At 36.0% G+C, this 11017-nt stretch overlaps 1 protein-coding gene across 2 annotated transcripts in view; it reads right to left on the bottom strand.

The window, feature by feature from the left end:
* Positions 1-11017, bottom strand: part of LOC108738542 (ion transport peptide-like) — a 124197-nt gene that overhangs the window by 63352 nt on the left and 49828 nt on the right. Inside the window, exon 1 of one of the 2 annotated variants that reach the window (XM_018472007.2) lies at positions 6428-6810. The exons of the other annotated variant lie outside the window; for it this stretch is intronic. The gene's annotated coding sequence lies outside the window, so the exon portion shown is untranslated. Of the gene's footprint in view, positions 1-6427; positions 6811-11017 lie in introns of those variants that run through there. 2 annotated transcript variants of the gene reach the window in all.

Genomic DNA, 11017 nt, shown 5'->3' with positions numbered 1-11017 from the left:
ACTGCAGCTGTGTACGTTGTTGAAGAAGACGATCCTGTCCCTCCACCAAGCATCAAACAAGCACTTGATGCAGCGAAACTATTAAAAAAATACTTTTTATATAATCAAATTGATCCAGCAGTATCTCAAGATATGAGTAAGATACGTAACAAAATACAATTAAAATATTGGAGCAGCAAAAAACATCAGACGAAAATAACAGGCTATACGCAATGTACGAATAATAATGTTCGTGTGCAAAATGTGCACTATATTGGTAAATACATATTATTATAGAATAGTAAAATAATATCTTTTAGTTCTCTCCATTTAACAACCACTCTTTATAACGCCTGAAAATGTTCAATCCCTTAAGTGTTTAGTATAGTATAGAGTTTACACTGTATTTCAAACTTGGGTACGCTTTGCAATGGTTCAAACCAATGACTATTTCCTAGACATTATGATCTTTGATTGAGAAAGAAAGCTTTTACAAAAAACTTTGGCTATAGGTATAGGTCGTTTCGGTTCGGAATTCTTTGAAAAAGTTTCTGGTGGCATGCCAATTAAAATTCCTTAAAAAGACATTCGAAAATCTCTACGTGCGCAACAGCACGCAATTGAGAGTAATAATAAACCAAGAAGAAGTGAAATGTTCCGTTTGTACCGGCGAGGAACGATTCGTTTGCGTGTAATTATAATTACGCAAATACGTCACATTTATAGGCAAATACAATAGTAATAAAGTAGTTGAACCCGATCAAATTTTGTCTGACGGTACTGGGATCTCGAACTACTAATTTCACCTAAAGTTTTTGTCGGTGAGCTTTTAGCCATATCTATGACCCTATATGGTCCTATACGACCGAATATTGTGAAATACAAACGCAAAACACGTCAAAATATTAGTGAATAAACAATACCATGGATATGGAAGATGATACCAAAGCACAGTTCCATTGTTTATCTAAACGTCTTCATTGGGAATTGACCATTTTAGCCACTACCTCTAAACTAGGATAAGGTTGCATTACATGATATCAACGCGTTAGATTCATTTGCATAAAATTAGATGAAAGCGAACAATTAGAAATTTGAAAGTTTCGGTAAAGGTCTAGATGATGGCCCCCACCCCCGAAGGAGGGGGGATCGAAAGAGGAGGTCTCCCCCACCACACCATAAAAAGTTCGTGGCGGTCTCACCCCCTTAAAAAGTGATAGGGGTTAGATCAAAGACTATACGCAATGTATGAATAATAATGTTCGTGTGCAAAATGTGTACTATATTGGTAAATGCATATTATTATAGAATAGTAAAATAATATCTTTTATTTCTCTCCATTTAACGACCACTCTTTATANAGTTACCGAACGATAGTCCTCTTTTTCCATCTTAGCGAAAATAACGAAACATGTCTCCGTCGAATGGCTGCCAAATCCAAACTAACCTATCAATCAGTCTGAAATTCGTTTCGGCGTGGTTTGATAGATGGCAGCACACGATGACAACACCAATTTCCCTCAGGAACGTCCTCCGTCTTCAAACACGGGTACTCATTGAACCGCCCTCGTATTGCATAACATAAAGACAAAGAATGGAATTGCGTATCTACATTTGTTACTTTATATAGATACACATGTATATGCACAAGAAGGTAAGGAATCGCAGAATAGTGCCCTTTGATGTCGAAATCATGAAGTGACGTGCAGTCATGAGCAAAAATATCCCAGACAGAAATGCTTTGTTGCGCTCTGCCCAAATGAACCTGCGACATCTCCGAAATACATCATGCGAATAAATCGCAGTCTTTCGACAAATGCCGATCCAACAGCCGACAGGCCTAAATCACAATAGCTCAAATTTTACCTGTATCTACCGGCAAATCTACTACAAACTTCTAACCATGCATTCATTTGAACTGAAATGTGCAAAATGTTTTTTTAAAAGTATTTAAATACAAAATGCGAATACTTTTTTGATCTGTTGTTATTTCAAATGTAAAATACGAAATAGATTTTTCTTTTGTATCTTTGCTAAATGCAAAATACATATTTTCAAAATACTTTTTTCAAATAAACACTTTTTTGCAGTACCTATTTAATATTCTACATTCACGTAAGTATAAAACATTTTTTAAGAAAACTTTGCAGGCATTTGCTTATTTTTTAAATATTGAAGTTTTAGACTAACAGTGGTGTTTGCACTATATCACCAGCTGCGAAGATTAAATATCACTCATATTTTTCGCGTTGAAGTGATTGAGATGAAGTGAGATTTTTCTATCTTTATATTACAGTTTCTTCAGTTCAGCAACAAATAATTCTTCTATATGCTTCCTTATTTGCCTTGGGAAAAAGACACTGATGCCAAAATAGTTTGTTTAGCATGAAAGATCAGAGCCAAAATAGGGTTCCAAATAATTTTATTGATGTAAAATCAACATCAATCATTTTGTATCTAAATATTTACAACCCAATTTTGCTTCTGATCTTTGACACATTGTAATAAGAGAAAGACAGGAATCCATACTTTCTTTAGCTTTGGGAACATCTAATAAGTGAAGGTTTTCGAATCGTTTTCTAAGAATTTTGGATTATACGCATTTATTAGGACACCACAATATCTTGTAATTTTCAGTTTTACACAGCTGGGGTATATCAATTTGATATTGGTTTGAGGGCTGTTTTGTCGTAATTCACAGAATTTCGTAGTTCCTTGCTAAACGTACGATAAGTGGTGATTTGGCATGTGACAATATGAATTTGTAACTTCAAAATTCCATGGACCATGACATTGAACCCGAAAAACAATATCGACCCAATATTTTAGATTATTCATTTCCAATTCCCCAAGAATTTCAGGAGCTCTCATGAGTTAACGAATTAGAATGTAGCTTTTATTTTGTATTTGCATTATAAATGCAAGTATTTCAAATAAATCACATCTCTGCTTCCAGTAGGTAAAAAAAGTTTTTATCTGGAGTCCTACTTATGCGTAATTACCATGTTTCGAGGTTTGTCTAACACATATCTGGGTAAACCTTAGAAGACTGCGGGGTTCCGTGTCAAGCAAAGCTCGTAATGTAGCACTTCGTCTGGAAGAATCCGACAATACGCGGTTTTTTATCTTTGTAATGGGCTTTAACGCAAACGTATTTATACTTATGTGGTCGTGAATGATATCAATTGAAAAGTACGTGTGTCTATGTTGACACAAATGAGAAGCATCTCTGAAAGTACAGGGATGTTTTTGAGTAAAACTCATGATTCAGCAATAAAAAAAAAATAAAAAAACGACATTCGATTATATTTTTTATAGATTTGATTTCTTTGATTAGCATATACATAAATAATAATAAGACGTCAATTAACCTTCGGAGGAACCGACCATGAATGAACTTTCATTTCACAACAGTTGTAACTGTGGCATAGGTTAATAAATTGTTCTGTAGTAACCATTGAAAAAGATGATTTCTGTGTTGCGAGATTGTTTTGTTTTGTTTTTTTTTGTGCGTTTCTATGTCGGAACGGTGTACGAGGTTTTAAGAAAAAGGTCAAGCGTTTCAGTGTCTATTATTAGCAAAAGGAAGTTGCATGATGTATTGAAGCCAGGAAGTTTCTTTGCTAGATTTTGTGGCGAAAGCGAAAAATTGTTACAAGAATTCGGCGATTTCGTAACGATTTTCTGACGCACAAGAATCGCTGCCTTCATAGACTGTATGGCGCTGATTTCGTAATGAAAAGGCCGTGACGCATATTTTCAATTTCTATGAAGTTAACACACTCATGGGTAACAATAGGGAAAACGATAGAAAAAAGAAATAGTGCGTATATAGGATTTGTAGATTTAGAAAAAGCTTTTGACAATGTTGAATGGGACAGGGTGATAAATATACTTAAAAATGTAGGGATTAGATACATAGATAGAAGAGTGATACTTAGTTTGTATAAAGAGCAACAGGCAGTTATAGAACTGGAGCAGCAACGTAGGAAGACAGACAGGGATGCACACTCTCACCGCTACTTTTTAATCTATACATCGAAGACGCGATCAACATCATTAAAAACAGGGCAACTGTAGGGATAGATATACAGGGGCAAAAGATTAGTAAGTTTAGATTTGCACATGATATAGCAGTATTAGCGTCTAACAAGGACGAGTTAGAGATAGCTTTAAATAAAACGGAAGCGGTATTGACAAAATAGTATTGTATGAAAAAATAAATAAAAGTAAAACTAAAATACTGATATGCAAGGGAAGAAAAAGTAGGGAAAGAGCGAATATAAAGATAGGAGACGAAAAACTAGAAGAAGTCAGATAAGTCAGGATGAAAGGAGTAGTAGGGATATAAAACAGAGGATATCGCAGGATCGAGTTGCCTTCAACAAAAGGAAGTCACTTCCATGCTTGTGAACGGTTAATTTAGAAATCCGAAAAAGATTGTCAAAGATGTATGTTTGGAGCGCGGCACTGTACGGGTGCGAAGCATGGTAAGTTATAGGCGGATGATGAGGATAACGTGGGTAGAAAAGGTTAGAAATGAAGAGGTATTAGAAAGAATAGGAGAGCGGAGGACTCTATGGATGTCAATAAGAAATAAGTGAGATACGTTGGTAGGACACCTTCTCAGGCATGAAGGGCTAGTCAGAGACATATTAGGGGCAGTAACGGGAGTTAGGAGGGGTAGAGGTGGACCTAGATTAAAATTAGTGTTCGTAAGTAATTAAGGATGTGGATTGTTCTAGTTTTAGAGAATTGCCGAAGATTAGCTTAGAATATGAAAGAGTGGGGGTGCGTGTCCAACCAGTCCTAGGACTGACGACCTTGATGATGATGATTATGATGGTGCACTCACGTCGGAAAATCACAAAAAGATTTAAATAAGAATTTCATGCTTTGATTAATGCTAATGTAGTGTTCCAATTAAAATTTTAGTTATATGAAAATTAGTCATGCTACCTTAGTAGCACACCCACGCTTATCATAAGCATCATTCCATCACTCATTCCCATCCGAAGCTAATTTTCGCATTTCCCTAAGACTAGAACATGCCATCCTCGTAAGGTTGTCAGTCCTAAGATTGGTTGGAAACGCACCTCAACTCTTCTTATTTTCCGAAAACTAAAATCTCTCATGCACATCCTTAATTATTTGTGAACGGTAATCTAATCTAGGTCTACCTATGTTCCTCTTAATTTCTTTTTCTGCTTCTAACATGTCTCTGACCAACCCTTCATGCATGAGAAGGTGTCCTACCAACCTGTCTCTCCTATTTTTTATTGACTTCCATAGAGTCCTCTGTTCTCTTATTCTTTCTAATACCTCTTCATTTCTAATTTTTTCTATCCACGGTATTTTAACCTTTCTTTTTCCCCATGCTCACCGTCCATGCTTCGCACCCATACAACGCCCTGCTCCAAACATACACCTTTAACAACCTTTTTAGAATTTCTAAATTAATCGTTCGCGAGCATAGAAGTGATTTCTTTTATTGAAGGCGACTCGACCCTGCGCTATCCTCTGTTTTATATTTCTACTGCTGGTACCATCCTGAATTATGTGACCGAAAATCAGCGACTGATCAATTCTTTCCCTAGTGGTTACATTTCAACGATGAAACCCAAGCAAGCGAAAGGGTTGAAAACTGTTTAGTTGTTTACATAAAAAAAAACGAAGTACACACGTATTTGTTTTTTNACATATATATTTATATTAGATTTCGACGGTTTTCGGAAATTAAAACATTTCTGGGTGAATCAGACACCAGCCGAGCGATTTGAATGATTTAACTTTTCGCCTATAAATACAGTAAGCAATATAAATAAATTCCACTTTTGGACTAAGCTTGAAACTTTTTAAACTGATGTTGATCTATTTATACGATCGAGGACCGCGCTTTTCTGAATATTTTATCCGATTTTATCGAACGGTTTAAAAGATACGACAAAAATTAAATTTTCGATTTGCAGTCGTACCACGGGAATTTATCTCCTATCATAATATACTACCCTCTGGAACTAACTGGATATCAAAACGTTTAAATAAAAGATAGGCCTTTTTGAAATTGGAAATTTTGACATACTCGAATTAAAAATAAACATTTGGGAAAATGAGCGGGATTAAAAGTGTGTACGGTTGGTTGCATACATGCGATATGAAAATATCGCCACCGATAGGGAGTACAACCGTCCAAATATGGACGGGCTCAACTAGTATAATGAATAGAATCCGACTAGATTCAGATTGCATCATAGACCAAATGGTAGTAAAAATCCTTCCTGGAACTGCAACAGCCGGTATCCGGTTCGGAATTATAGAGAGCTTAAGAAAGGAAACGGAACAAACGCTTTCGATTATTATTATTTGAAGGAGTCCAGTATGCAGAAATACCTTCGTAGTAGACACCTTTTATAGATTAGATACAAAAAAAAACATATCGAAAACAGACCTGATTTACTACTTCAAATGGAACTCCTTTGGTCGTTATCAAAGAGGACTGACTACTCTGAAGATGGTCAGTGTAACCAAGTCCGTAAAAAGCGCGTACCGGTATCCTCGGTAGACTGGCTGACGACGACGCTCTCTCCACGGCGACGATACAAGTCCGTCCCGTGACGTCTCTTCACAAACAACAAAAAGAATAATAAAAAACCCAAAGAATACGGGAATACAAGAAAGTCGCACAAACTCGACGTGTATTTTTACGAACGAATAAGTGAACAGGCGGCGCGACGGCTACAACACTTTATTACAGAAATACTCGGAGATCGCGGTTGGCATCGACACTAGCGAAAAGAACAGTGACGAGTCAGTCTGTAAAAGTCGGCTTTAATATACGGAGAAGGTGTTACGTCACAAAGTGGGGGCCCGACCGCCGTCGTCGTGCCGCCACCGCCACCGCCGCCGCCGACGTCGTCGGTCGTTTTCCAACAAACATGAACGACTACAACGACGATGGTGACATCCTTCCGATCCATCTGTATCATCTCCAGTGCAGGGCCTACCTTAAAATTCACTCGTCACCCATCTCTGTTGCTTTTATTGTTACAGGTAGATACACTTTTCTTATCGTCAGTTACTTAGTTGATTGACGTGGTGTGAGATTAGTCCTTTGATGAAAGTGCGCGTGAAAGGACCTTGGCAGCCTAGCGTGAAAGGAACCGACCGAATTGGGTAGGATCACGACTAAAAATAAACGCAATCGCCAGTAAAACTGCTAAGAAGTTGCGTCAGCTGAAGTCGATGCCACGATGAGGGGTTGTCATTTGAATCAGTAGGTACCAGAGGGTGAAACATAAAGAGGCTGATGCAATATTAAGTAAAAGTATCGAAATGTGCCATATCCGTCTTGATTACCGAAAGCATCTCCCAGACCAAGATTTTCTTAGGATAAAGTGTAAAGCAATGCAATTGGGGGATGAAATTTGGAAGGTCGTCTTGTTAAGGTACGCCATATTAGCAGACTAATGTCATTTTTTAAAAATTTCCATCACATGACAAAACCTAAATCAGATCTAAACACCGTACTAATTAGATGCAACACATCGACATTATTCAATCATCGAATATTTATCCTTACGTGTGTTTATTTGGATTTTTCTTGTGACCTAGACTAAGAGGCCTACCAACTTTTGATCGTCGACCGTGATCAACTGTCAGATCAACGATTTCATTTTTCATTCGATCTATCCCATGTGCCCACCCCAATGTAGTATTTCCGGTATAAAAAATTAATGGTAGAAATTTTTTTTTGGCAATGGAGTGTGTTTCTACGCGAATTGGATAGGACTACAACTAGCAGATAATAAACACAAATAAAATTGCTAAGAAGTTGCATTAGTTTTCGCTGGTGAATCGATTCCATGATAAGGGGTTGTCATATGAATGAGCACAAGAGGACGAAACGTAAAGACAAAGAGGCTGATGCAATTTGGGCGTAAGTGAGGAAATACTTGCCGCATTTTGAGACATGACATAACTGCAAATTCAGAAACTTGATTTTTAGTCTTTATGGTACAAATGATTTTTTTGGAAATTCAATCACCTCAATCGCTAGACAACGGAAGTCAATTTCTAATACCTCAGCAATTAATTTCAATTTGGTGTTTAGGCGTTACTAAAATTTAGTTTCGAAACTTTCTGTTTTTTTGTTCAACCAGGGCCTATTATAGTTTTATGGATTTAAATTTAGTCGTTTAATTTTCATATTTGCTTTCGTGAATTTTCTTTTGTAGTATCATTCAACTTTTCGCTTGACTATCTGTTCAACAGTTCGGCTTTCACTTCCAGATGATATGACTTAGATCTAACAGAAGGATTAACTTAATAAACTGTCATTTTCTTTGTAATATTTTATGGGTTCGAACGTGTTATGAGAAAAGAATGGCATAAATTGCTTTCACTTTGGTTTTCCATTCGTACATAATAAATATACTTATTAGTATTTACTGCAATTAAAAATACATAAAAATAAATTGGTGCATGTGCTCCATTTCTATTTCATAGACATGGGTACTAGTACGGTTTAAAGACCTTTTCCAATATATGTACACGTAAATTTTGCAAAAACCTAACCACCGCTGGTTAAAGACCAATGATATTACACATTACACCTTAGGATTTAATTGTCAATTCGAAAATGATGTCGTTCAGTTTTTAATATTTAATGAATCGTTAAGTTATCTATATCAGTACACACGGATCCTACATATCATCAAAAAATATAAACAACTAATAAAAACCTACACTCAAATCTCCTACCACTCTACATGGAGCTTAAACCATCAAGTAGGTACAATGTAACTAAATAACCAATTCTACCAAACAACTCCTAAGCAGAAACAAACAAGACAAAGTAAAAGCACAAAGGGTAAAAATAAAAAAAAACCTCTCCCGTCCTCACCGGTAATCCTAGATAGAAGGTATCATTTGAACCAAACCCTTTTTTTTTAATTATACTTTTTAACAGTCTTACTTACTTAATATTCTCCTTACAATAATCGAAAACTTTACATTCCCCGTATCCACCTAGCACATGCATCGTTGTTTCATCTCCCCTTTCACATATTCTGCATACCCTTTCTTCTTCCTTCATCCAACGCCTACGCTTTGTGCTTTCATTTTCCACTCTAAACCTATCTATTACGTGCTCATCCTTCATTCCATTCAAATAATCTGGTATACAGTCTCCCTGTCAATGCTTCCATAGCAGAGCTTTCATACATTCCACATATCTTGATTTATCAATACTTCCCTCCTTAACATCTCATTTCATCATATCTTTACCATTTCCTTCACAGATACTGCCATTCTGCTTCAATTCATTTAATTGTTCCTGATTCAACTTCAAATCTTGTAAAGGTTCCTCCCTTTCTTTATTATACCTGTTTTTTGTTCCAGTTTTTAAAATTCTTCTCCATAACTCATTTCTTATATTCCCATCCCTTAACTTTTCTAGTTTTATCTCATAGTTTACCACCCTTCTCTTGGTTTTCTCTACCATCTTTCCACATTTTAATTCTCATTTTAGTATACATATTATAAAAAAAATGACTTGACTCCATTTGATTTTCTTGTATAAAACAGTTAACGACGAGAAAACAGTAACTACACGTGTACCCCTAGAGACGAGAGGGATGACTTATTATTATTACGTCTACATTACAGGGTCGCATATACGCTCTCTTAGCATTTCTTGTTATTAATTGTAAAAGCAATTGGCATTTGTTAAATTTAAAGTGGAAAACCACATTGAAAGTTGTTGGTTCGGAATTAAAAGAAATCTCTTCATTTACCTCGTTTGTTTCTTACAATGATCAGACAGTTAAAAATACATGAAGCGTAAAAAATGTTTACATACTGATCCACATACTAAACCTACATACATACAATATGTATTTACAAAACGCAGTCTTCGACCATAACAGATTCTTACACAAACCGTTTCGCGGCCTTGTGTTTTTCTTCCTTTTCTTTAATGGCGATCGTTTTTTCTTCGCAGAGCAATGAATCCACTCGACCATAACCTACGCCACCGACGAGTTAAAAGTTAGTGATCCACATAAACCTATTCCTATCTCGTACTTGTATCAAGAGATCAATGGCGACCGTGCGAAGGTAAGCTTTCAAGTTTTCTTTTTCAATGAAACAATTATTGTAATATTATAGCGTATATATGTATGTAATAGGTATGTTGTCGACAAGTACATAACTGACGTATTCTGTAGAATGCCTAGTCTTTATACGTAATGCCGGTCAAAGCGCCAGTGTAAGTAATAAAATAAAAAACAAAGGACTTCGCTAGATCCTTACGAAAAATGGTCCTTCGTCAAACTCTTTGAAACTTTGGATTGTTTCGTTACAAGTATCCGTCGTATAAACTAAGAGTCTGTGTTTTTGTGAAATTGAAGCAAATTCTTCATAATTCCTGTCCTTTTTAATCAATTTTCAGACTTTGACGCGCAAAATTTTACACTTTACAATGGTTCAAGTCAGTTTTAATTTATATTTTATACAAAAGCGCAACAGGTGAAATGTATTTATACTTTCGTAAAATCAAATGAGAAATTTCATAATTTTGTCTTCTTTTTGACCAATTCTCAAAACAGACGCGTAATATTTCGCTTTTTGCATTAGTTCAAGCCAATTTTAATTGGTAAGATATAAAAGAGTGACAGGGTGTCAAAAAGTGGTGGTTCATAATTTTATATTACAGTGTAAACTCTTCATAACGTCACTCGATTTAACGACAAACCCCTTAAAACGTCGAAATTGCTTGATTTTGGTTGGTTTACATTGTTTTCTATACAATATTACACTCTATATGGCATCACGCTCACTCTATTTAACGACAACAATGAGGCAACAAAAATCATTAAGCAGTACTTTCTAAGTTACCGAAATAGATAAGAACTGCAGCTGTGTACGTTGTTGAAGAAGACGATCCTGTCCCTCCACCAAGCATCAAACAAGCACTTGATGCAGCGAAACTATTAAAAAAATACTTTTTATATAATCAAATTGATCCAGCAGTATCTCA

Source organism: Agrilus planipennis, unplaced genomic scaffold (genome assembly GCF_000699045.2).
Source record: "Agrilus planipennis isolate EAB-ADULT unplaced genomic scaffold, Apla_2.0 scaffold25, whole genome shotgun sequence".
In the NCBI taxonomy this organism is placed as follows: domain Eukaryota; kingdom Metazoa; phylum Arthropoda; class Insecta; order Coleoptera; family Buprestidae; genus Agrilus; species Agrilus planipennis.
Note: the sequence above shows the minus strand (reverse complement) of the source record. Positions and strands in the feature narration are given on the sequence as shown.